Source organism: Cynocephalus volans, chromosome X (genome assembly GCF_027409185.1).
Source record: "Cynocephalus volans isolate mCynVol1 chromosome X, mCynVol1.pri, whole genome shotgun sequence".
In the NCBI taxonomy this organism is placed as follows: domain Eukaryota; kingdom Metazoa; phylum Chordata; class Mammalia; order Dermoptera; family Cynocephalidae; genus Cynocephalus; species Cynocephalus volans.
Window position 1 is genome coordinate 175851396 of NC_084478.1, and position 26866 is coordinate 175878261.

A 26866-nucleotide genomic window follows, 5' to 3' on the forward strand; every position below is an offset into this window, starting at 1 on the left:
TAATGGAAATGTTCTATATCAACAACATGGATCAATCTCACAAACAATGAAAGGAAGCCATGCACAAAAGAATACATACTGCATGAATTCATTATATTAAGTTAAAAAAAATAGGCAAAGCTAAAGTATAGTGTTTAGGGATCCATACTTAAGTGGTAAAGATATGAAGATATAAGCAAGGAAGTGATTACTGGAAAAGTCAGGCTAGTGGTTTCCTGGAGTGGGGAGTGGGGATGTAGTGACTGGGAAGGAACATGTGGGCGGTGTCTGGGATGCTAAGCAATGTTTTCTCTCTTAATCTGACTGGTAGTTACAAGAGTGCTGGCTTTATAGCAATTAGTTAATCTGTAAAGTTTTGGCTATGCACCTTTCTTTTTGTATGTTATATTTCACAACTAAAAATATTAAAAAAAAAAAAAAAGAGCAAAAATGGCAACTGAAAGGCAAGCTGAGGCTGGTACAGGAAAATGAGGCGAAGAGAGTTGAGAGCCGCAGAGAGCAAGCAGCAGGCTGGGTGGACTGGGTCTGTGAAGTATTTCCAGGGTAACCCTTGAACTTGGTGGGGGCAAGTACATGTCAGGCTAGACAGTACCTCCTCTTAACTGCTGCCCCATTCCTGCCCAGTACAGGGATGGACATACAGTATACATGACTGAAGCTTGTGGCGACACGGGTGGTATTAGGGTATGCCATTAGGGCATGCTTAAATCAGAGCATATTTCCCAGGGCTCAACTACCAAAACTCACTGGGCTTGAAGACAAGAGATCTGGGTTTAGGCATCAGCAATATCATTTCTAGCTATACAACCTTGAACAGGCCCTTTCACCTCAGCATTAGTTTCCCTTTTACCAGCCCTGGCTATGAGTGGCAATGAGAGACAGAATGAAGATAGATATGTAGACATATCCTTCTGCATCCAGGCCAGCCTTTAAGAAAGGTCAGCCTAATAAAGTCTTGAAATGGAAACATCCAAGGCCTCAACTTAGGGCAGTCAATTGATCCCTCTACATCTGGCCATCCCTGGGTTTAGTTGCCCCTGAGTGTGAATTAACATGGCAATGTAAAAGGCTGCATGACTGCTATTCCAAGCAGAATATCCAAAAAGGTGCCACTTATGAAGGGGGTAGCAGGAATGGGAAGGTGGGGATATTTGAAGGCCAAATGCTTTTTTTTTTTTTTTAGATTTTTTTTTTAAAGATGACCGGTAAGGGGATCTCAACCCTTGACTTGGTGTTGTCAGCACCACGCTCTCCCAAGTGAGCTGACCAGCCATCCCTATATAGGGATCCAAACCCGTGGCCTTGGTGTTATCAGCACCACACTCTCCCAAGTCTGGCCCTCAAGGCCCAATGCTTTGAATGCACACAGTCCTAAGGTATAATTATCCATGTGTTAGGCTTAGGAGGTGTGGGGTCAGGAAGGCTATTTGCCAGGCCAAGCAGAGTATCAGCACCAAAGATGGATGCTTGAGGTGAGGGTCACCACTGCTGCCTCCACAAACTGCTCTGTGACATACCCTGCTACATCTGGGCAAAGGGGACCCTGCCTGGTAACAGGGATTGGCTAGCTCTTGGCCTACAGTGCCCTAACAAGACCCATGGACATTCACGCTGGGAATTGGGATAAGCTTCCTTCTCCTGTTTGGGGAAGACTGCCCATTTACTTTTGTTCATTTGAGAGAAAGGTTGTGGATATATTCCTGTTCACTGATAGGCAGGAACCACTTGCAAATTAAAAACTTAAGATGAGGGCTTGCTGGCAATCTAGGAATGGCAACAATGGACCAGATGCTATAGTCTTATCCATTTCAAAGCTTCATGAATAGCCAGCTGTACCATGGAAGGATCCTGGCTTCTCTTTAACAACATGGCATGGTCCTGGTCGTGCATCAAATGGCACCAGCACCTGTTTTCTTCCTCTGTGTGTTCCTTATATATACACTTTTATTCTTAAGTAGATGTAGGAATCCACTGAAAATAAATTTCACCTTGGGGAGAAATTAGGTGCTTATTCCCCCAGCACACAGTTTCTTTTAGAAATGTAAAAACAATATAGCGATGATCAAGACATTTTTGTAAAGGAAATTACCCAAATCCCATCACCCTAACACAGTTCATTTTATTTGGGCATTTACTGTACAGAAAGAGGTTTTTGTAAGCGGCAAGATCACAACGTCAATACAATGGTGCCTCTTCCTTTATAAAATTTGTTGCATGTATTCCTCAGGCTGCTGCAGGTTTCAGAATGAGCATATTAAATGGTCTCATAATATGCCATGGAATGGATATGCAATAATTTAATTAACAACCCCTTATTATTGGGCAATTCATTTGTTCCTAGTATTATATTACTATAGCCAGTCTCGTAATGAACATTTTCATGCATGCATCTTCTCAATTTTGTTGAACTGCTTCCTAAGGAATAAAATCTCAGGAGGAGGAATTATTGGGTTAAAGGTCAGGAACAGCCAACAGGATCTTGGTTCAGTTGACTGGGCTGCCTTCTGCAGGTGGAATCCCTTCCTGAAATGTGCCTCAGCACGAGCCAGCCTTCCCTTTGGGCCCCCCAAACCTGTTCCATTCACTTTTGGTGTCTTAGTTACTGCCTGTTGTGTGGGGATCAAGTACTATTTGCTCTCTGGGCGCTCTGCACCATGGTTTCAAAACAACGCAAACCTGTTTTGGGAAACAGACCCAGCCGATGTGGAATAGCCTCTGAGCTCTAACAGCTGAGAGTCCACAGTAATTATCTTTTGGGGATGCCAGGCTTGAGAAGGAAGGAGCAAATGTGCTCGTTTCTCCAAGGCCATGTTGCAGAGAACTTACCCTCACACCCTTGACAAGTGAATCACAATGCTCTGATGCAGGCAGCCTTAGGCTGACTACCAGCTCACTATGCAGCAGGCCCTACCACAAATCAGCCAACAACCTCTGGTAGATACAAACAAATACACAACTAACAAGAATGCAATTGTGGTATCATGACCAGGCTGACCTGGGCTGGGATCTCAGCTTTGCCACTTTCTTGCTGTGTGGCCTTGAGCAAGTTAATTTATTCTTTTACTTTTTTGCCTTGGTTTCACTATCTACGAAATTGGAATAATATTAGTACCATGTCCTCCTGGGTTATTATGAGGAGTTAATGAGCCAGTGCATGAAAAGCATGTAGCGGAGTGTCTGGCATGTGGTAAAGTGTTTAATAAATGTCAGCTACTAGTAGTGGCATCAGATTTCTTTTGTAATTTGTACTAAAACAAGGTAGAAAGTGAAATCTTTCCTAAGAGGGAATCTGATAGAATATATAAAAGCTCGGTCTTCCTGCCTTTGGGATCAGGAAAGGGTTTTCTGCTCTCCCACCCCTCTCCCATCCCCCCCCCCCCCCCCCCCCCCGCGCTTCTTCAGACAGAAGGTGCTGGAAGGCACCAGAAGGCATGAGGATCAGGTTTCCCTGACAGGACCCAGGACAGGAAGACTTATTGATGAAACCCAGCCACTTTGAAGTGGCTGAAGAAGAGAGCGCCGCAGCGACTTGGGGCTGCCTGTAAAACCATTTGGAGAAGCTTTCACTGTCTCTGCCGACATTATTTCTACCAGGCGGGGAAAGTAACGTGGCCCAACTGACTAGTCCTTCCCAAGTGCTAAATTGGCCTCCTTGATTAGAAAAACACAGCCTTGGGCCGACAGCCCTGCCAGCAATCAGTGCTAATGCAAGACCCAGCTGAGGAATACAGCAGACCAGGCTCCACGCCCAGTGCCACGAAGCCTCCTACCCTGTCCAGGACGTGGTTCGGAGACAGAAAGAGCTGACTTATAACAGAGCTACTTAGACTCCACATTTACAAGTGCCAACAATGCCTTATGTGCAATAAAAGTCACCTGAGTGGGCAGCTGTCTTTCTGCCACCCCAGAGTCCCTGGGCAAACTTTCCCAGAGGAAGTGTCAATTGAGAATGGCCTTGAACTGACATGTCCAGCAGCACAGGCATATGGGCCACAGATGTACCCATCACTACTGTGCTTAGCATGCTCTCCCCATCAAGCCTTGTACTTCTTTCTTTCAATCTGCTCTCCTCCCAGGGCTGGAAATCTACTATCTGCATCTAAAATAGCCATGCTTTCAATCCAATTTATCCATTTATTACACCCCCTGTTCAACATCCATTGTCTGAGCACCTACTGTGGCAGATGGAAATCTCAGTCAGATGTTATCCTCTTAAGTGTAATCACCACCTATCACAGCAATGCAGCCCTGGGTATTGTCTACTCCAGCATTTCCCAAAGTATGTTACACAGACATTGGTTCTCCAAGATTCTAATAGATGCTCAGCTCAAAAATGGTTCTGTGTGGACAAAAGTTTGACTGAAGTTGAGTGGAGGAAAGTTAGCAAGCTTTCTTAATTGCTGAACTGGTCAGAGCCTATGACATGCCAAGGTGCACTGTCCTTCTCCAGTAGGGGACAGGGAGCACAGCATTTCCCAAACATGTTTTACTCCAGACCCATGTGGAAGAAGCATCTCACAAGACCAGTAGTCCAGACAACACCTTCTGGAAAACACAGAAATATTCCAATTCTTTCATTATTTAGATGAGGAGATTCTTTTATTATTTAGATGAGGCCCAGAGAAAGAAACTTGCCTGAGTTCACCTGAGGAGACTGTGGCAGGGTCACACTAATTCAGCCATAGCACCTCAAAAGGGCTGTCTCTAATCCATTTTTCAGATTGGGGAGCCATTAGAGGGTTTTAAGCAGTGGGGGTGTGTCGGGTAGGGCCATAGCTAAGTGGCTATGCCAATTGTATGGCTAGGCATTTCATAACTAAAGCCAAAACATTTCATTATTTTAGTTATACTAAATTTCTATTTGTATTGTCATGGATTGGGCTCAGACCCTTCAAACCCATTGTACAGGCTGGGTCACAGATGCCTCACATGCCAGGCTGGGTCATCAGACCCCTCACACGCAGGTCCACACTAGGTAATTGGGAAAGATCCCCAGAGCCTTTGGCAGACAACACGAGCTCAGTCCTCAGCAGTAGCAGCAGCAGCTTGCAGCAGCAGTAGTAGCCTCCCCGTGGCCCCGCTGGGGGCATCCTGGGGGCAGGGGACACCATGGATCAGAGCTGCTCGTCTTTTATACTTAAAGTCCATAACCCAGGACACCTGGGTACATATGCACAATTACATTAGACAATAACCAAGGAACACCTGGGTGCACATGCATATTCACATCAAATGCTTGGCAAGATTCTGAACATCTGAGGGGCCCTGACCATTTTCCTTCACTTTCCCTACAGGCTGATGTGGTTGAATTGGCATTTTAGGTAAGTCTCTCTGGCTGATGTGTAGAGAAGGATCTAGAAGGAGGCCAGTGAGGGGACGATGAAAAGTAATCCAGGTGAGAGATGATAAAGATCTAAATTAGTGCAGTGGTGAGAGGGCAGGTGAGATGGAGAAACATTCCAGAAGTAGTTAGGAGGTAAATTGGCAGGACCTGGTGGCTGATTAGGTAGGGAAGAGGGAGGAGTTAAGGGCGATGCTGAGAAATCTGGCCTGGCAACTGGGAAGTACCATGCACTGAAAAAGGGAGCTGCTTTGATGGAGTTAAGGGGATTGAAGATTTCCATTTCAGTGGCTATGGAATGTTCTATGTTGATATCCAACGAGCATTTGGTTTTATGGAGAGAGATTCAGGCTGGAGGCCTAGATCAAGACTGCATATAAATGGGAGTTAAAACACAAGAATGGAAGAAATGGCCCAGGGAGAACCTATAGGGAAAGTGAAATATATATATTGTTGAATATAAATTTTCTGTCCTTCAAATCTATCCAATACCTCATATCTTCTGACAGCATTCCTTGCCTGAAGCTATATAGTTGCAAGTTTCCTACATTTGATAAAAAGTGATACAATATTATTTTTAAGTAGACTGAAAAGTTGTGAATATATATTGTAATCCCTAGAATAACACTAAAAAGATGCAAAGAGGTATAGCTAAAAATTAAATAAATAAAATGGAAATTTACAGTATATTCAAATAATCCAAGAAAAGGCAGAAAAGGAGGAACATGGGAAAAACAGAGGAGAAAACACAGAAAACAAATGGTAAAAAAAAAAAATCTAAATCTAACATGAACAATTTGGTAATGGGCATACTGCCAGTAAAAAATGTATTATGCAAAAATAAAAAAAATAATAAATAAATAAAAAGAAAAAAATAGTTTGATGGGTTATCATGGCTATGGACTGTTGGCTTTATAAAAAAATAATAAAATATGAACAATTGTGTTAAATGTTAATGGACTAAGTACTTGAATTAAAAGGCAGAATGTCAGAATGAATAAAAAGACTAAGACACTACTATATACTTTTTTGGATCGACATATTTGAAATATAAAGATAGAGATAGGCTCAAAGTAAATGGATGCAAACAGTGAGTACAAGAAAGCGTTAGTGGCAATCTAATATTAAATCAGATAAAGTAGATTTCAAGTAAGAGTATTACCAAAGGTAAAGAAAGACATTTCATTATGAATAAAGAATTACTTCACTGGTAAGACATAACATTTATAAATGTGTATGTGGATGTGTATAATAACAGAATTTCAAAATAAATGAAGTTAAATTTGCAGAATTAAACAGAGAAAACAGAGCTGGAGATTTTAACAACCTGTTCTCAGCAACAGATAAAGTAATTAAACAAAAATTAGTAAAAATGTAGATGATCTGAATAATTTTACCAACCACCTTGACCTAACTAATATTTATGGAGTGCTGTACCCAACAACAGAACACAATTTTTTAAAGTACACATGGTACATTCACTAAGATAGATTGTATGCTGGGCCATAAACCATGTCTAAGTAGATTCAATGAAATGAAATCATTTATAGTATGTTCTCACACTACGATGAAATTAAATACGATGAAAGTCCACAATAATAAGATAGCCAGAAAAATTAAAATATTTGGAAATTAAACAATATACTTCTAAATAACACATGGGTCAAAGAAGAAAGCATAAGGGAAATTAGAAAATATTTTTAACCAAATGACATTAGCAACACAACATATTAACATTTGTAGGAAACAGGTGAAGCATGATAACTTTAAAATGCTTATATTAGAAAAGAATTAATGACTAAAAATTAATTCTTACTAAAAATAAAATTAATGACCTAAGGTTACACAATCAGAAGGTAGAAAATGGTGGACAAAGTAAAGCCAAAGTAGGTAGATTCTTACTAAACTCCCTGCTCCCTACTTACTACATATTTAACTCCCTGCTCCTTAAGTGTGGGCCAATTATTGTGACTTCCTTCCAAAAAGTACAGTATGGAAAGGGGGAAAGAAAGAGTAACATTATTTGGGGGAAACCTGGCAAACCTCAGCCAGGTGATCAAAGTCAATATCAACAGCGATGAGTCATGCAGATAGTATGTACCCTTGATATGATGTGAGGAAAATGACACCTCATCTCTCTGGTCTTCCTCCCCAAAACCCGTCACCCCAGTCTAATCACAAGAAAAACATCAGACAAATCCGAACAGGGGGTCATCCTACAAAATACTCGGCCAGCACTCCTCAAGACTGTCAAGGTCATCAAAAACAATAAAAATCTGAGAAAATGGCATAGCCAAGAGAATCCTAAGGAGACATGACAACTAAATGCAATATGCTATTCTGGATGGAATCTTGGAATAGCAAAAGACCATTAGGTAAAAACTATGAAAATATGAATAAAGTATGGATTTTAATTAATAATAGTGTGTAAGTCTTGGTTTATTAATTGCCACAAACATACTATACTAATGTTAGATGTTAATCACGGGGGAACCTGGGTGAGAGGTATATGGAAACTTTCTGTAATAGATTCTGATTTTTCTGTAAATCTGAAGCTGTTCTAAACAATAAAGTCTATTTTGAAAAAGACATCATTAAGAAAACGGAGATACGAGTCACTGACTGGGAGAAAGCATTTGCAAAATATATATCTGACAACGAACTGGTATCGAGGATATTTTTTAAAAATCCTTAAACTCAAAAATAAAAAGACAAACAACTCAATAAAAATGGACAAAATATTTAAACAGATACTTCACACAAAAAGACATACAAATAGTCCATAAGCGTGTGAAAAGATGCTCAGCATCATTAGTCATTTGGAAAATGCAGATCAAAACCAAAATGAGATATCACTGCACCCACCTGAATGGCTAAAATTAAAAATAATAAAAACACCAAATATTGGCAAGAATACAGAGTGATTGCAACTCCTATATATTATTGATGGGAACATCAAATGGTACAACCACTTCAAAAAACAGTCTAGCTTGCAGTTTCTTATAAACCTAAACACACACCTACTCTATGACCAAGCAATTCCATATCTAGGTATTTACAAAAGAGAAATGAAAACAAATATCTACAAAAATTTTATGGAAGATATTCATAGCAGCTTTATTCACAAAAGCTAAAACCTGTTAACAGCCTCTGTGTTCACCAGTAGGAGAATGGACAAACAAACCGTGGTAAATTCATACAACGGTATACATCTGTGATATAAAAAAGAAACAAATTATTGATACATGCAACAATATGGGTAAATTTCAAAACATGTTGAATGAAAGAAGACATAAAAAGAGTATATACTGTATGAATCCATTTGTGCAAAATTCTAGAACTGGTCAATCTAGTCCATGGTGGAAAAAAACAGAACATTGGTTGTCTATGAAATGCAGGAACAGGGATTGACTGGGAAGGAGCATGAGGGAACTTCCCAGGATGATGGTAAGATTCTAATTCTTGGTAGAGGCTTAGTTATGCAGGTGCATGTATTTTTCCAAACTTGTAAAATTGAACATATGATTTGTGCATTTCATTAAACGCAAATTTCATCTCAGAGTAAAGAAAGAAGTGTAAACAAACATTAATGGTATTCATAATGAATTCACAGTTTGGGAGAAGAAATTTGCAACACATAGGAGCAAAGGCCTAATATCCCTGAATATATAAAGGCCCCTACAGGTCACTAAGAAAAAGGCAAACGACCTGATAGAAAAAGTAGCAAAATGCTTAACAAGCACATTGCAAAAGAGGATATCCAAATGACTAATAATTGCATGAAAAGATGCTGTGGTGGATGCTGTGATGTAGTGGACAGACATGTTCAGGAGTTATTCCTGTGGCTGCTTGGGTGCTGCTTGCTGACAACCCTCTGTTTTAAGTGCAGTATGAGATTGTCAGCACAGCTAAAATGCCCCCTTACCTCACCACCAACCAGCTGCAGGGACCTTGGATAAGTCACTTAAAATTCCAACAGCTCCTCTTCCTAATCTGGAAAACACTGAGGGATAGAATCATCTTTGTCCTGCCTGTCTCCCTGAACTGTCCTGAAGGTAAAGATCCCCTGGAGGGCATTATGTATGTATGTAAGTCATGATCAGTAACAAGAGCAGCAAACGATAGAGCTGGGATTCAAACCCAGGATTCTGACACCTTCCCCAGTACCATTGCCCTCAGAGCAGATCCTCAGATTTATCTCCTAATGGCTGCTAAGATGAAATGTTGCCTACATGGAGAAGCCATTGTGATGATCAAGTCTAAACTAACTCACTCTGCTCTATTAACAATGAAAATTATATCAAGGAAAAAACTGTAACTAGCTCCTCCTACCACTGGGGAATGATGCACTGTCACATACACAAAACGAAAGTTTGTAGCTAATGAGAGATCGATAAGCTGAGGTCATCAGATGATATAATTGATGGGTGATCCTAGAATGGTCCTGCATTCCCGTATACAAGTTACTTGATATGAGAGTACCTAAAAAAAATTGTGGAAAAATGGAATTGAATGGTGATATGAATCTTTCCATGAACTTTTTGAAGACCCTCGTACACAAAGCTCATGGTCACAGGAAGGAGGCTCTTTCACCTTTTTATAACCAACTATTACCAGTTTGGGGATGAGCTTCCCAAATGTGGAACTCTGTTTTCTGACCAGGGCTGGAGAGAATCCACCACAGAAAGAGCCCGCTGTGCTTGTGACACTCATTAGCCCCTGATAGTAACAATAGCTGGCACAGCTGTGTCAGTTCTATCACGAGTGTGAGACAAGTTGTCATAATCAGACTGATCCAACACTTCACCTCTGGCCTCGTCCGGGACCATGCTGGGTTAAGTGTGTCTAATACAATCAATCCTCAAAAACAGCCCTGAGAGGCAGGCCTCATTTTCCTCACTCATCAGATGAGGAAATGGAGGCTTGGGGAGGTGAAGGAAATTGCTAAAGGTCACAAAGCTGGCTAGTGTGGGGTCAGGACTTGAACTTGCATGGCTGTCATGGTCTCTCTTGCGCATGCGTGTAGAACCAGTGCTCTTTTCTCGCACTGTGCAGCCTTCATGGATACATTCTGGGGAAGGCCGAACTAGATGAGCTTGACCTCACAGTTTGTGAGCAAAAGGGCCAAAATGCCTCCCACTCACTCACTGACTCCATCTGTGGTACATTCTGAAAGCACAGTGTTCTCCTGTCCTTTCTAGGGTCGCCAGCAGGAGGCATGGAAAGGGTACTTGTCTTGAGTTCCTCCCCTAGGCCCCTGCACATGTCTAACAGTTTGCTTAGTTATTTGTGGGAGCTGCTGTAGTCTGAGTGGGAAAGAGTGGCCAGTCACAGGCCCGTGTAGCATTTGTTAACAGAGTCGCAGCTCAGGACTGCTTGCCTCCTGCCAGTCAGCCAGTCCAACGAAAACTGTCCTGAAGCCAGGAAGGCCACCTGCCTGGGACACGGGCCTGGGAGCTGGTGCCCAAACATGCTGGGTGTGAGGCCAAGGAACCAACGCAGCAGCACATGAGAGGGCCCTTTCTTTTCTTACAAACCCCATCCCCACTCTGCATAAGCTGAAGCCACAAGGACCCTTAAATCAAGCAGAGCTGTCGAGATTGGTTAACACGGAGCACAGGAGAAATGTCCAGTGGAGGACAAGCTAAGTAAAGGCAGGGGAGTGAGTGGGCAAAAGTGGAAGCCCTTTACCTCCCTCCTCTGCCTTCCTGACTGCCACCCCTGCCTGTTGCTGTCCCCGGCCTGTTGGCTGTCCTCCCCTGAAGGACCAGGCAGCAATCAGGACTAGGGACCGGATCAAGATTCAGACAAAGGCCAAGTCTAGTTTCGCTAAGTTCAGAGCAGCACGCTGTACACTCATACCCCTCAAACACAGCGAGGCACGCCTGACCCACACAACTACTGAATCAACACATACTTACTCAGTACCTGCTACGAACCAGCCACTGTGCTGGCGACTAGGGATAAAGTGATGGGCAAGACTGAGACCGTCCCTGCTCTGTGAGAACAGACATTTCAGTTGGGGGAGAGAGAGAAAATAAAGAAGTCAACAAACACATAACAGCCTCATAATAAATGTTATAAAAAATAATTTCATAATAAGTGTTATGAAAACAAAATATGAGGTAATGTGATGGTGACCGTGGGGGACAGGGAGTGGCAATCCTAGACAGGAGGTTCAGGTAAGGCGACACAGCATTAACACACTTTCACGTCTCCAGCACACATGTAATATACAAACACACCAAAATAAATCAGTCTTTTTCTGAAAAACACACAATCACAGGATGTCAGGGATGGAGAGGCCCTTATAGGTCATCCAGTCCAATGACTTTCAACCTCCTAAAGAACCATCTTTTTCTTTGGAGAAGCCACATCCTTGGCCTTACTCTTGCCCTGCAAGGTACCACCTAGAATGCCACAGAACATGATTTTGATGCCGCTGTTCCAGGCTAAGCCACTTAACGTACACAGGCACATTCCAAAGCCCAGAATAGAGAAGGACCCTACTTAAGGTCAGGCCACAAGTTAGTGACAGAGCTGGGACTGGGGAATGGTGCCCCTCCCACCATGGCCCAGCCCCAGCTCTGTCACCAACCTGTGGCCTGAGATCCACCATGCCCTGCAGAGGTTTTGCCCAATTCTCATCTGTGGCTGCCTGACAGGTGCTGTGGCTCGGCTTAGGACAGTCAATGATCTCCCTAAGGAATGAGAGAGCCTGGTGGATCTCAGGTACCACTGAGGACAGAAAGGAAAAATACAGATGGGAAGTGACACACCCGTCCCAACCCAGCATCTTTACTGAGAGCAGAGCACTGCAGCTAATGAGCATTTCACTCTCTGCCAAGAAGAGACGGTAGGGAGCAAGGTTGTGTGTGTGTGTGTGTGTGTGTGTGTGTGTGTGTGTGTGTGTGTGTGTGCGTGTGCAACTCACGTACACAGAGGGGAAGCCCATGCTACGCAGAAGCCTGGCACAACCTTCAAGGTGGGCACAGACCAACCAATGGCTTTCAGAGCCAAAGTTAGAACTGTTTCATGTCACTGTGTGAGGCAGGGACAAAGATCCTAGAATTGAAGATGTCACCACTAGGGAGAAGCCCTTGGAGATAACCTAGTTATTGGACAGATAAAGACCTGCAGCCCAGTGAGAGGAAGGGACTGCCCAAAGTCACCCAACAATCTAGGGACAGATCCAGAGCCAGACCTCATACCTCTTGACCTTGGGTGATCCTGCACCCTGTCCAGTCCTCTGGTATCCCTCAATCTAGCCAAGCTGATGCAGGAACCCCAGGGCCCACAAAGGGCACCAGCGGACAGAAGCAAAGCCCTCCCCCAGCAGTTGTTTGCTGGACATGGGGCTGGAAGAGGAGCAGAGCTGCTCCCCAGTAGGGCCCCAAGTTTTGCCCTGGCTTTAGGCCTTCTTCCCTGACCTTGCAGGCACCTCAGGAAATCCCATTCTGGCCACTATCTGCTTCCTCCCAGCATCCGGGCCCCTCTGCTCTGACAGGCTTGCTGCCAGCCCATCCCCCAGCAGCTCTACCCTTGGGCTGCAGCTGGCTCAGGCTCAGCAACCCCAGTGTCCTGGCCAGCAGCCAGGGTTACTTCCCAGATTCCTTCCCAGGGTTCTGCGGAGATAACCAGAGGGTCACTGCTGCCCTGTTGTAGCCGCTCCCTCATCTGCAGGGCCCATGCCTATAGCTTCCCACTTCTGAGGCAAGGGCTGGGGCAAGCAAGGATTAGTGACTGCAGGGCCAGGCTGTCAGTGCCCACCACCCTTACCAGCTGAGTGACTTAGGGCGGGCCGTGAAAGGTCTGCTTCTCATGGGGCTGAGAGGGTCCAATGAAACAATGCATTTGAAAGGCCCCCACCATGACTGGTGCCCAGCAGGCGTTCTGTAAATGGCAGCTTTCCTTCCTGGGGGAGGGCTTCAGGAGTGCTAGGAACTGCCAGAGACGATCCATAGTAGGTATGTGTGCATGAGTGTTTTTCGGGGAGATCCCACGGTTTTCATGGGCATCTCAAAGAGGTTCAACCAAAAGTTAAGAACCTCTGATCTAGAGGGTCCCTTTCAGATGGGAAGTGTGGAGCCCGGTTAAGCATCAGCTACCACCTTTCTTGTGGAGCCTGCACTGAGCCAGTCCAGCAGGGCATGGGGCTGTGAAATGTAAGGTCCCAAACATTCATGGGGACCCTGGGCTGGGTCCCAGAGACCCAAACATGGGAGGAGCCCATACTGCAGTGCAGAATAAGTCAGGTGCTCTGACTCTGGAGACAAGAAGAAGGGACGGGGGGCGGGGGAGGGGTGTGGTAAGGGGGACAGTCAAGGCCTAATTGACTGTGCTGTGAAAGAGAGACTGACTTACCAAAGGCCAAAAGCAGCAAGACAAAAAACGGAGCAGCACAGGATATTCTGAGAGATGGTCTATTACAATGGTTAAAACCGTAGATTCTGAAGTCAAACTCCCCAAGTTGAAATCTTGGCTCTGCTCACTGCTTACTAGCCATGGCACTGAGTAAGTCACTGCATTGCTCTAAGCGTGTTTCTTTATTTGTAAAATGGAGATAGTTATAGTAGCTACCTGTAGGGTTGGGGCAAGGCTTAAGTGAGTTAATATACATGAAGCCCTCAGAACAGGGCCTAGAATCGGGCAAGCACTCAGGCCAGTGGGGCTGGAGGGCAGGGCTCTGGCTGACTGTAGTGAGAGGTCAAGCTGGACCAGCAAGTTGGGCTCAGATGGGGAGGGGATGCTTGACTAGGCTGGGCTGAGTCTGGGGTGAATCTGTACATTCAGGGACACCATCGGCCATTTCTGAAGAGAGAGCTGAGACACCGATAGATGCTGTGTGAAGATCATGCAAATCTGATGGCTGGGCTGGACACAGGAGCAGGTCACTCATTTACCTAGTCAGTCAGTTATTCATTTGCTGAACTCTTACACCTGGCCTGGCCTATGACAGACCTGAAAGGAGAGTTTCTGGGAACGAGATGCTTCAAATACCACTCATGGGACTGACTCTGTGCCCTTCCCCTCTTTCCCCACAAGTAATGCAGCATCCCTCTGCGACGGAGGGTGGGCCTGGGTGGGCACAAGGAGCCAAATCCCCAGCTGAATCTATCCATGGTCAACTAAGCTTGTTCTGCTAATGTCATGGCCTTGAAGGCAGGAGTCTGAGGTAGGCAGAATAATGGTCCCTTTCAAAGATGTCCACGTCCTAATCCCCAGAACCTGTCCATATGTGACCTTACACACACCCACACACAAAGGGATTTTTGTGGATGTGATTATAGTAAAGATTTGGGGATGAGGAGATTATTCTGAATTGTCCGGGTGGGCCCAATGCAATCACAAGAGTCTTTGGTAGGAAAAGAGGTGGAAGAGAAAGCAGAGTCAGAGAGAGGCACTGGGGAGGGAGGGAATTGAAGTTTGAAGATGAAGGGGCCAAGAGCCAAGGAATGGGGACAGCTTCTAGAAGCTGAAAAAGGCAAATGTGTCCTTTATATATATATAAAGGACTCTCCCTTACAGAATCCAGAAGGAATGCAGCCCTACCAAGACCTTGATTTTAGCCCAGTAAGACTCATTTTGGACTTCTGACCTCCAGAGCTATAAGACAGTAAATGTGTCTTGTTCTAAGCCACTAAGTCTCTGGTATTATTATAGCAGCCACAAGAAATGGATATAGAGTCTGAAGCAAAAAAAGTAAAAGTAAAGCCACATATGAAATCTATTTTAGAAATAATGCCAAACCAGGTGAAAGAAAACCACAGGGAAATGAAAGCTTTTTTAGCAAGTGCTCTGGAGGCAAGGGAAGGAGGGCTGGTTGTGAACCTGAAGGGAGATCCAATTAAATCTTTACCTCTTTTCAAACAATCCTATTTATTCCAGATGGGTTACAGAATGGGCTATATGGGAGAAACCGGAAGAAAACATGGGAGAACAGGATGGTGAAGGGTCTCAGAGTCATGACACAGGAGGAATGAATGATGAGCCCAGAGGAGAGAAGTCGAGGGGTCTGTGTGGCTGTCATGGGAAAGTGCATGCACAGAGCAGCGCAGGACTGGTGGCTAGCTGTTCCAGGGAGATCGACTTCAGCTCAGAGGAAGGAAAACTTCCCAAGTGATTGGCGCTGCCTGGAACCGGCAGGGGCTGCCTTAAGAAGCAGTGAGCCTCATGTCCTCAGAGGAATTCAAGCAAAAACCTAATTCTGGACAGGGGATTCCTGCACTGGGCAGACGGTTTTGGAACTGGCGGGCCCCTCCCAGATTCTATGTTGTGTCAGATACCTGGTGCAGCTTTGGGAACAGAGAGTCAATCAGTGCTCTTCTCTGTTTGGACTTAAAAAAAGAAATTAGTGTCAGTTCAAGGATCAATTCCTCTCAGCTCCCTGACACATGCAATATCAGAAATAACATGCAAAATCCATGAAGCCTGAAGCATGTTCATGGATATTAGCCCCAAACAATTCCTCAGCACTCTTGGGAATTACAAGGAAAGTTTAACAGATTTGACTAAATAGGCTGTGGCACCATGACAAGTGGATTAGTCTCTGCAGCGCTGCATTCTGGGAGTGCAGGCAAGTGCCAAGAGCAAAGGGACCTTACCATGGCTAGGCAGGAGGACATGAGCACTTCAAGGTAGGAGCCTGGGGAGTACAAGCCAGACACCTGCCCTGGCCCAGCTTCTCCCTCATTTCAACATGTTTGTGTTACCAACCAGTGTCACCTCCTGTCCCCTAAGTTAACATCAGGGCTCAGCAGGGTCATTCTAAGGCAAGGGTGCCTTGTGGAATTGCCAAAAGCAGGCTCATTAAGAAACACAGGCACTTGAGGAAACCGAGGCAGGGAGGTATGAGAACATACAAGCCGAGAGGCAATGGTGCTGTTAGAGTCAGGAGGGGAAGACGAGGTCTTGCTTAGACTGACCTGCCTGACTTGCTAAACAGCCCACAAAATCGTGACACATCTGAGAAGAAGGGGCCCGGGAGTAGCTGTCCCTACTCCTCTACTTGCACAAAAGGATGCTAAATCTCTCTCACTGGGCTGACAACATGGTCTCCCTCCTGCTTGGCCTTCTGCCCCCACTTTCAACCTGCCCTGATTTATCTCTTCAAAGGAACTCCACCTTAAATACCAGACAAATCCTGTCTTAGTTCTGGAAGGTGTGTTCATAATCTAATTGCTACTTGGAAGTCACAAAACCCCCATTCCCCCAACCCAAGGGCTGATTACCTCCACTCCCTTCCCCAGATCCCCTCTCCAGGTTTTTCGTGGCCTAGAAAATGCTTCTGAAGCCCATTTTGCAGGAAAGCCACTGGGAGGGGAAGAATGTGGTAAGCCAGCTGCTTGGCTGGCTTCAGTCAATAGGACATTGAAAGTTTGCGAGGTATAGTTTTTCCCTTCTTCAAACACAATTTACAGCCCCAGCCATGACATCTTGCTGGCTGATGGTCCACATATTTCACTGATAGCCTGCAGAGCATCCTTCTTAGGAAAACCTTTTCTCAAGCCTGGGTGAGATTCAAGGTCAGCTGAGGAGCAGGCTAGAGGCACAGCCTGTCTTCAGTTCTGCTCTTCTGAATGGCCTGGAGGAGGCAGAAGCAAGGAAGGAAGTGCTGGAGACCTGGATTTCATGGTCCTTGTTACTTCACTGGATCCTTGCCACAGCCCTGGGATGTGGCTGTGCGACCCTGAGCAAGTCACCTCACTTCTCAGAGCCTCAGTTTCCTTAAGGGTTAGAAGAAGGCAATAATACTGCCTACCACAGAAAAAGCACTCAGTAAAAAGCTGTTGTCCCTACCACAATGACCACCCCCACCATTCACCAGTGGCCCCACCACAAGACAGACATAGAGAGTGCCTCTCATGGGCCAGGGGCTGTGCCAGGCGTTCACGTTAAACCCCTGTATGGCAAGATGCTATTGGCTCCACTCTGAAAAAGAGGAAACTGAGGCTCAGAGACATTGAGTAGCTTGCCCACAACTTCTAGGTTAGGAAATGCGGCAGCGGAGGATGGGAGCCCGGCCCTCAGGCACAAGGGGCACACTTCTAACCACTTCTGCAACACTGCTCCCCTCTTCTAGGCTGAAGGGCTTGTTGTTAAAGTGCTTTACTAGAGACTGGGATGCAGGAAAGCCAGGTACAAATTCCAGCGTGTGACTCCACTGGCCCTGTCCTAGTGGGGCTTTCTGGATGGGGGGCCTGTCCTCCGTTTGCCCTACCTCAGAGAAGCCCTTTCATGAGACACCCTCCCATCCCCCAATGGTCACTGCCTTCTTCTGCCTCGAGGCCACACTGAGGTTTCTCCCACATCCAGCCTGCCACCCCCAGGGCTGTTGGTCCCAGGAGCCCAGATCAACCTAGGCCCTGCTCAAACTGCACTCAGCAGAGGTGGCCAAGCACATGCATCTGTGAAGTTGGCTAGGCAGCCACATGGGGGGCTTGTGCCATTTAATGAACTTTGCTTTTCAAATACGGTAAAAAGAAGAAAAAAAGTTTGGGAATTCATTTTAGGGACTCATGTAAGAGGCTCGATATTACAGAAAATGTATTTTAAAGCCCAGATAGTCTCACAGCTCTTTCAAGCAGCAAAAGAGAACAAAAGAAAAACACAATGACAACATGAGGTTATTGTTTTTCCTTTAAATCTTTGGGGGTTAACCATCACTGAGGAATCAGAATGCATGGATTTGTCTGTAATTTCTTCTCTGCTGAAATCTGAAATTCTAATGTAATTTAACATAAAAATGAGTCCAGTGTAATTCACTCTCAGTATGTACTTAAGCACAAAAGGCTTTACTGTTACCACATCCATTGTCTGTCATTCATTCATTCATTCAATAAACATGGCTGAGTTCCTACTCTCTCCAAAGAAGGGAGAATGCAGAAAACATCAAGCTTAGGCTCTGACCTTGAGCCTGGTGGTTTAGCAGAGGAGACAAGGCAGGGTCCTAAATAACCAAGTGGAGTGTGGTCACAGTGCCCCAAGAATAGCAAGGTGCTAGGCTAGAGGTTCCGAGGCGGGACAGAGGCCTGCCCAACCCCTGGCTTCTCATCATGACCAGGATCTAAGCCTGCCTGGTAAAATGGGCCAGAAAAAGTCCTGCTTTCCAGTCCCAGCTTGGCAGGGAGCAAAGTGCACAGCCTGCGGCAAGTCCCTGCCTCCCACTGGGCCTGTTTTCTCAAGTGTGAACTAAGAGCTTTGGACCTCATGAGCTCTGTAGGCTCTTCCAGGATGAGGAGCCTGAGCTGAGTTCCAGATGTCTAGGTTTCAAATCCCTAGACTTTTGGCCATCCATTCATCATTTCCAACCAAACAGCAGCTCCCATTAGCTCAGTCTTTGAGTCAGAATTATGCAGCCTGGGAAAGAGGGCTAAACTTAGTAGGAAACCAAACTACCTTCTGTTGCCCAAAAGTCTTGAGAGCATCAGTCAAAGACCCTTGTTCCAAATGTGTCTCCAGGCAAGAGCAATGCCAGTGCCAATAATGTCAAAATGCTCAGCAAACACAAATACGCTCTTTTCCAGTCCTCACTTACTCTCCATCCCATTGAATCTCCATTTTATCAGGTACAAAAGAAAATATGCCAGAAGGGATGAAATACAGCTCAAGCAAGCTGAGAGGTAAATTAACAAGAATGCAGGAACCCTCTTGAGGGCCATTATGACTGGCCACTCTTGGGGTTTCCTGGATACCACTGGGAACCAAGGCCCCCCTTGAGCAGCTCATCAGGCAGATGTTTCTGCCATTCATGATGGCCTCTGAGCACTGGGCTGGAAGCCTCTGAGAGAAGAGGGCTGTGGGCATGAAAGGAGCCCATTTCGCCCTCTACCTCTCTCTCTGACACTTCCAAAGGGTTGGTGGTATTGATATTCACTCCATACTGACCTTGGCCGTCAGTTGCTTCTGAGGAGCAATGATGCATCAAGACTCCTCCTGGGGTTCACTCCCTGTGTTAGTTTCCCAAAGCTGCCATACAAATTGCCACGAGCTAGGTGACTAAAGCAACATAAAATTATTCTCTCACATGTGGAGGCCAAAAATCCAAAACCAAAGTGTTAGCAGGGCTGTGTTACTTCTGAAGGCTCTGGAGTAGAATCTGTTCCTTGGCTTTCTCCTACCTTCTGGTGACTGTCAGCAAGCCTTGGCGTTCCTTATCTTGTAGCCACGTTGCTCCAATTCCTGCCTCCATTTTTACATTGCCCTCTCCTCTGTGTGCCTTCTCTTCTTTGATCTTGTAAAAGGACACCTAGGGCTGGCCAGTTAGTTCAGCTGGTTAGAGCACAGTGTCATAACACCAAGGTCAAGGGTTCAGATCCCTATACCGGCCAGCCACCAAAAAAAAAAAAAAAAAAAAAAAAAAAGGCTCTTATAAGAACACCTGTTATTGGATTTAGGGTGCGCCTAAATTGTGATACTGGGACTGTTTTTAGTCAAAGGAACCAAAATTTACTCCATCAATGAAATGTTTCCCTTGAAAGTAATGTCCTTGAGAGACTTTATACATTGTCCCACAGCTGCTGCTGCACAAACCCTATAGGGCTTTGGAGGTGGCCCTTGGAGACAGTTTATGGATATCACTACTCTTGTGGCCAAGTCCAGAATTCCCTGGTTTGACTATCCACCTTCTCCACATTCTCTTAGAAAGCTTTTAGGTTACTGAGAAGAAAAGCCACTCTCAAATGATAAAAAGCTGTTTTAGGAATGGATGGCCAGCTCTGAAGGCAGGTCCCCAAACGCCAACTTAAAACTCTGCATGGAGGGTGTGATGACAGTGAGCCTGCCACCATTACCCAGCAATGCCACATCCCTTACCTCATTTCATCCTCAACAAGCCTGTGGCTATATGCTTTATTTCCTCCTACAAATGAGATAACTGAGGATCAGAGAGGGTAATCAGCTTTCCCAATTTCACACAGCTAGTCCACGGCAAAGGGGAGCGTTGAACTTGGAAATTTTGCCTCCAAATTTATCACTTTTCCCACCACTCCAGGATGAACACAAATGAGTCACATTACTTTAAAGACAAATCTTACACGTTTGAAATAACTTTCTTTATTTAAAAAATGTATTTTATATATATTTATGTTCTAAGATGTTGTTGCCGAGCAGTTGAGGGGAGGCAGGGGAAGGAGGAGGGAGATAAGGTGAGAGGAAGAGGAAGGAGGGACGGAGGCATGGTCAAGGACTGTAGCACCCCCCATTCCAGCAGGGGAGCCAGGGGGCTTCTGGCAGTGGCTCGGTGCTCGTCACTGGGCTGAATGTAGACTTCAGAGGGGCATGGCTGAGGCCCTCAGCCTCCCACTGCCCCAGCTTGGGAGCCCAGGGGGCTTCTGGTGGCGGCCTGGTGGTCATCACTAGGCTGGAAGTGGATGTTGAGAGTGTGTGGCCGAGGCCCTTGACCCTCCCCCAACCCGAGCTTGGGAGCCTGGGGGGCTTCTGGTCCTTCTAGTTTCTATAGGTGTTGTACGGTTGTGTTAGGCCTTAACTGGTTAATATCAAACTTTGTCTCTGATCTGTGGATTTTTTTTCCTTTCAGTTCTGTGTTGGATTATTCACTATTCCCACCACTTAAACTCTGCACTGGAACTAATTTGTTGTCCTTTGCGTACTTCTAAAATGGGGGAACTTCCTCTGGGGACCAGTACTTGAGCCCTGTGGTTGAGCTAAATTGCTGCTTTGCTGCCAATTCCCTGGGGAAGGCTTTTTGTACAGCTCAGACTTTAACGGTTGACTTTGTAGGTACTTCCTGATCTTGTGAGGTCTGGTGCACCTGGGTTGTGTGGAAACTCTGGTATTGGCCTGAGTCTTTTCAGCAAACTGCTCCCCCTGTGGTTCTATATTCCTGACCAGTCTATACAGAGTGAGCCTGTGCTGATTGGGGGGCAGATCAGCTGTCCATGCTGTGCCCAGTGACGGGCGGTGGGCCTGTCTCCCACACCACCTGTGCTCCAAACACTTCCCATGGGACGGGTCATGCACCAGTGCCTTGCGATGACTCACCAGCCTCTGAGTTGCTCCTATTTTCAGTTGTCTGTGGCCCCTCGCTCCTAGGTGTGTCCACAGGCACCCTGTTAGTGTCTAGCCGGCCTGGGGGCCACCAAGGCCCTCTTTTCCTCTGCGGCCTCCAAGCAACTTCATAGGAAGGGCACAGCTGTGGCTTTTGCCAGCTCTTGCTCCATGTGCTCACCAGGACCAGCCTTGAAGCTGCTGGGACTTAAATTGTTCGGAACGGTCCTTTCTTTCTCTCACCGTGGCTTCTCCTGCCTTCATAAACTCCGTAGGTCTCTCCTCCTCTTCCGCTGAGCTCCAGCAGCTCCAGCTTGGCTGTCATTGCTTTTTAATAGTTGTAAATTGATTGATTGTGGGAGAGGGTGACACTGGGGACCATCTATTCTGCCATCTTAATCGGAAGTCTGTATTATTCTTTCTCCAAATTTTTTTCTGTCTGCCTGCTTTGTCCTTATTCTCTTAGAGATATCATTTGGAGAAGTTCAGTCTGATTTGGAGGAAAACAGGATTTGGTCTACTCTGCACTCCAGGCTGAGCCCAACGTTTTGCTTCATCATCGGCAACCATGTGTGCAGATGCTAAGGGATGCCAGTGTAGTCCAGTGCCATTGGCCATTAGGGTGTGTCCTTGTCTTCACCATCCTGGGCTTCCCTCTCTCCCTCTGTACAGCTGGCATAGAGATCACAGAAGAGAGAGGGCTGGCCTTAGAGGGATTTGGTGGACCCTGATCTTTCCTAGGGTTAGCAATTGGAAGTGCTCTCCAGCGAGCATACCTTTGGGCTGTTTAACAAACAACAGCACTGGCCCAGGAAGAGGGTGGCACTCAGAGTCCTGCCAGCCGCATAAACTGACAGAAGAGCCTAGAGAGCAGGCAGCCACAGAGGTGTGCACACGATTCCTTGGGTTGGCTGCTCCTCACAATGACTTTATGAAATTGGAACAAAACGAGACATGGAGGGAAGCAAGAGGGAGGGAGACAAGTGCATTTTCTTACTCTGTGTAGGAAAATAGGACATCTTAGGCTGGAAAGAGGCCAGAAAGCCCACTGAGAGCTGCCTCCTCCTTTCCCAGCCACAAATTCTGGCACAGTATAATTTTCTTCCTAATACTTGTTAAACCATTTTTAAAACAACCATTCCCACTAGTGGTTTCCAGTATTGCCTTTGGTGATATTTCCTGTGCTGTAACTGTCCTCTCTGGGAGGGGACGGCTGTGCCTTTCCTTTATGCTGAGCTTCCCTAGCGATGCTGTTCCTGCACTGGGCCTGAGCTGCTGGGCGTGGCTGTCCTTTCCTAGGCTGAATTTCCTGGACCGTGTGGTACCCACTCCCCAGCAGGATGTGCTTGTCATTCTGCATCCATCGTGGAATAAAATCCTCAGTCTCTCAATGATTAGAAGATAAATCTTTTCTCCCAGGAGGACTTAGGGCCTTTGCTATCCTTTACTGTAGAAAAAGTCCCCCTCACCCCAGAGGAAAAAGGTACGTAGTCTTCCCTGGGGGGCTTTCATTTTCCCATGAGGCTCTGCTGCCAACTTGGAGAAAATTCCTGGGCCCTGAGTGAAGTTGGCTATTTCTCCTTTTCTCTCCATCTTGCTAGTTTGTGGACTGTGTCAGAGCTAATCTTAAAGACAGACAGTTTTTTAATCACGAGTTACCTGTCTGGGTGTTGAGGCTTACTTCCTGGTCCCAGCTGTGGGAATTAGGTCAAACCAGCCCTGGTGAGGAGCCCGGGATTTCCTGTACTCTGCCCTGACATGCGCTCCCCACTCCCACAGAATAAGTCCCGAGTTTGAGAAGGCAGTGCCTGTTGAAGGAGGCGAAGAGGAGAAGAGGTAGGGACCGATTTTGCCACTGCCCTGTACAGAAGTGTGCCAGTGATGAACTTTCTCTGCCTCCAGGAAGATGCCTCTGTAGGGCGAGGCGCCCTCCACTGGGCTCCGGTGCTGCCCTGTCCAGACTCTATCACCGCCCTTGCCAGGCTGTGTTCTAATTGTTGGTTTGCTCATCTGCCAGCCCCAGTAGACAGAAGGAAGCCTGTGAGGAGAAACGCATGGAATCAGTGTCACTGGTCTGCTCAGGATAGAGCAGAGGGCCTGAGTGGGGCAGGTGCCCGATAAATAAATATCGGTTGAATGAATGAGGAACAAAGTAGACAACTAGCCTTTATTATTTTTTTTTTTATTTTTTTTCTTCTAAAAGTTTTATAATTTTAGTTCTTACATTTAGATTTGGTCCATTTTAAAGTAGTTTTTACATATTGTGTGAGATGGGTCCAACTTCATTCTCTAATTCTTTTTTTTGTTTTGTTTTTTGTTTTTTTTTACATTGAGTTTTGACTATTAATGCCATTCTCAATAACAAAAAGAAAAAACACAGCAACAAATATAATGTATAATCAAAACAGAACAGGAATATAAATATCTACATATATAGTTACATTCATTTGTATCCAACTGATTCAGGATCTACTATCTTGTTTCAGAATTCTTATCAAGTTAAAGGACTCAAAATAATAATTTCCTGTTTACTTTCAAGATATTACTTATACTGTGAATTTCAGCAGTGTCTGTGGTATTTTAAAAATATGGGTTTATGAATATTAAGTGTATTTAATGAACAAAAAATCAGGCTCTCAAGTCTAGCAATTCTCATAAACATAAAAGTTTTTTAGTGTATGGTTTAGTAAGTTATAAAGACCCATAGCAGATAGGGAATAACTGCAATTAACTCAGTTCAATTAATAATGTTTTCAATACTTTTAAAAAGTGCTTTTAAAATTACATCAGTGAATCTCTTCATGCTGGTCTATCTACACAATGGAATACTACTCAGCTATAAAAACGAATGAAATACTGCCATTTGCAACAACATGGATGGACCTTGAGAGAATTATATTAAGTGAAACAAGTCAGGCACAGAAAGAGAAATACCACATGTTCTCACTGATTGGTGGGAGCTAAAAATAAATAAATAAATTCACACACACACATACACACACACACACACACATACACAAAATGGGGAGGGGGGAAGAAGATATAACAACCACAATTACTTGAAGTTGATACAACAAGCAAACAGAAAGGACATTGTCGGGAGGGAGCGGGGAGAGGGAGGAGGGAGGGAGGTATCAGTAATGGGCCACAATAATCAACCACATTGTATATCGATAAAATAAAATTAAGAAAAAAAAATTAACTGGAAATAATACAGATTTAGGGCTATAAGAACTGTAATATAGGTAAGATAGAAACTTAAAATTGAAAATATAATAATGTGACAACTAGCCTTTAATATGGTGTCCAAGTGCAAATAAATAAAGAACCACAAAAGAAATGGGTCAGCCGCTTTCTTAGTCCCTGCCAGCGCCCACCGTTCACCTCCAGGCTCAGAGTCTCTCCCCACAGTCCCGGCCCTGACCTTACCCTAGCCCTGGCAGGGCGCACTCAGCAGCCTCTATCTTGCTGCCCCAGAGCCACATCCTTTCCCCACCCCAGCCATGCTGGCCAAGTCTATATAGATGGGCTCTGCCTCGGTTTCTCTGCTGAGTACTTCAGTTCCTCACTGGACCTGGATCCCTGCCCTAAGCCCCAGTGTGTTTGTCTTGTCCTGTCTCCCTGCCTCGCTTTTGCCTGGCCTCCACCAGAGGTGGCAGACAAACCCTTTTCACTCCCCAGCTGCTGACAAGCTTTAGCTGTGAACAGCTCAGCATCTGGCAATGTGTCATCAAGTGCCATGCTTCCAGTGTCCCCAGGCTCTCATTGCTATGCTGACCCACCAGATGAGCCTTAGATACCAACACCTGCACAAGCCACACCCATGCACCCCTCACCACTTTCGACAATGACTGGGCCTTCACAGCGGTTTTTGAAAGAACCTGTTCCTGAAGCCCCAGCTGCCTCCTCATCTCCACCAGTCTAACTTGCCAACCACACAGCCCAGCCCACACTTGAGCTCATACATTTTACAGCAATGGGACTGGAAACTGGTCTCCCAAACCCACAGAGGACAAAGCACTAAGTGTTAAATGGAAGCTCTGTGGAGATTGTCCCTATGTCAGATTTAATGGGGCACCTATCACCCAGCCCTCCACAACAACTCCAATCGCCCCTCACCCATGTTGGTCCAAAGCAGCTCTTTCTGGAAAAGACATGCTTTTCCTCACACACCAATGAGATCAGAGTGGACAGCCTTCACTAGAGTCCTAAATGGAATAGTTGCAACCTGACTGCATGTCTCCACACTCTTGGTAGTAGCCACCATTTTCAGGGGTCTCTCTGAACTACTCTCCTTGGGGCCCACATCTTGAGAGAGACTCATGGGCAAGGCTTCATTGTGAAGAAGTCCTTTGACACTTCAGGGTAGAAGTTCCCTTGAATGAAGCCCAAGAAATGCCCATCTATGCATTACTTCCCATGTCTCTCAGGCCCTACAGTCCAGGCTCCCATCACCACATTGCATATATCCCTGTCTTTGGGCTGTCTTGGTCTGAGTCTGAAACTTCCAAGCAACACAAAAAGATAGAGTCCTTGCTGATTCAAGAGGTTGGAACATGGGGAGAGGGCACCCCTCATAGCTATTGGCTTCCCCAAACAGAATCACCTGTGGGCCTGTCTCTGGATAGGTGAGCAAGAGGCAGCTTCTTAGGACCCAAACTTAGATACTCTGCAAGCAGGGGCGCCGCATCCACTTGGCCTTTATGGGGGAGGTATGGTCTGGCACTCAGGGACACGGGGCCAGCATGAGCTAGCCAAATATTGAAAAACCCATCCTCTGCAGAGCTCCACGTGTGCCCCTGCAGTCCATGGATCCTGCCAAAGCCACTGCTCTATTCAAGCCCTGTACTCAGTGCTACAGCGTAGCCTGAGGCGAAGTAGATCCAGCACCTACCTTCAAGGAGCTCAGTCTGCTGAGCAAGCAGAGTAACTGTGGCTACCCTGATATAAAGGAGAGGGTGATGAGCACCCTGAGGGAGGGCAGAAGGGCTACAGCAACTCAGAGGAAGAAATGGTCACATTAGGCTAGGGGACCAGAAGGGCTTCCTTTGAGCTGTTCCTTGAAGTATAGATCTGATTTTAGACAGACAAAAATGATAAAAGAAAAGACGTCACAGGTAAAGGGACGAGCACAAGCAAAGGCATGACATCAAAGCAAAGGCTCAGAGTCTTAGGGAAACAGCGAAGGCCAAATCTGGCTGGAGCATGGGTGTGTGGGGAGGACAGTGGAGAGGCTGAAGGGGTGGCTGGAGCCAGCTTATGCGTGACAGAATGGCATTGCAGTGTCCACAGCCACTGACGACTGAGCAGCCACCATGGCCAAAGGCTGGGCCAGATGTTCTGCATTAATTATTATCTCTTCAAGCCTCACAACAGCTCCATGAGGCACTATTATCTCCCTTTGATAGATGAGTAAACGGATGATCAGAAAGAAAAGCGAAGTAAATGTCCAAGGTAGTATATGAGAACAAGACAGAACTGGCACCCCAACCCAGATATGCTTGGCTCTAAAGCCAG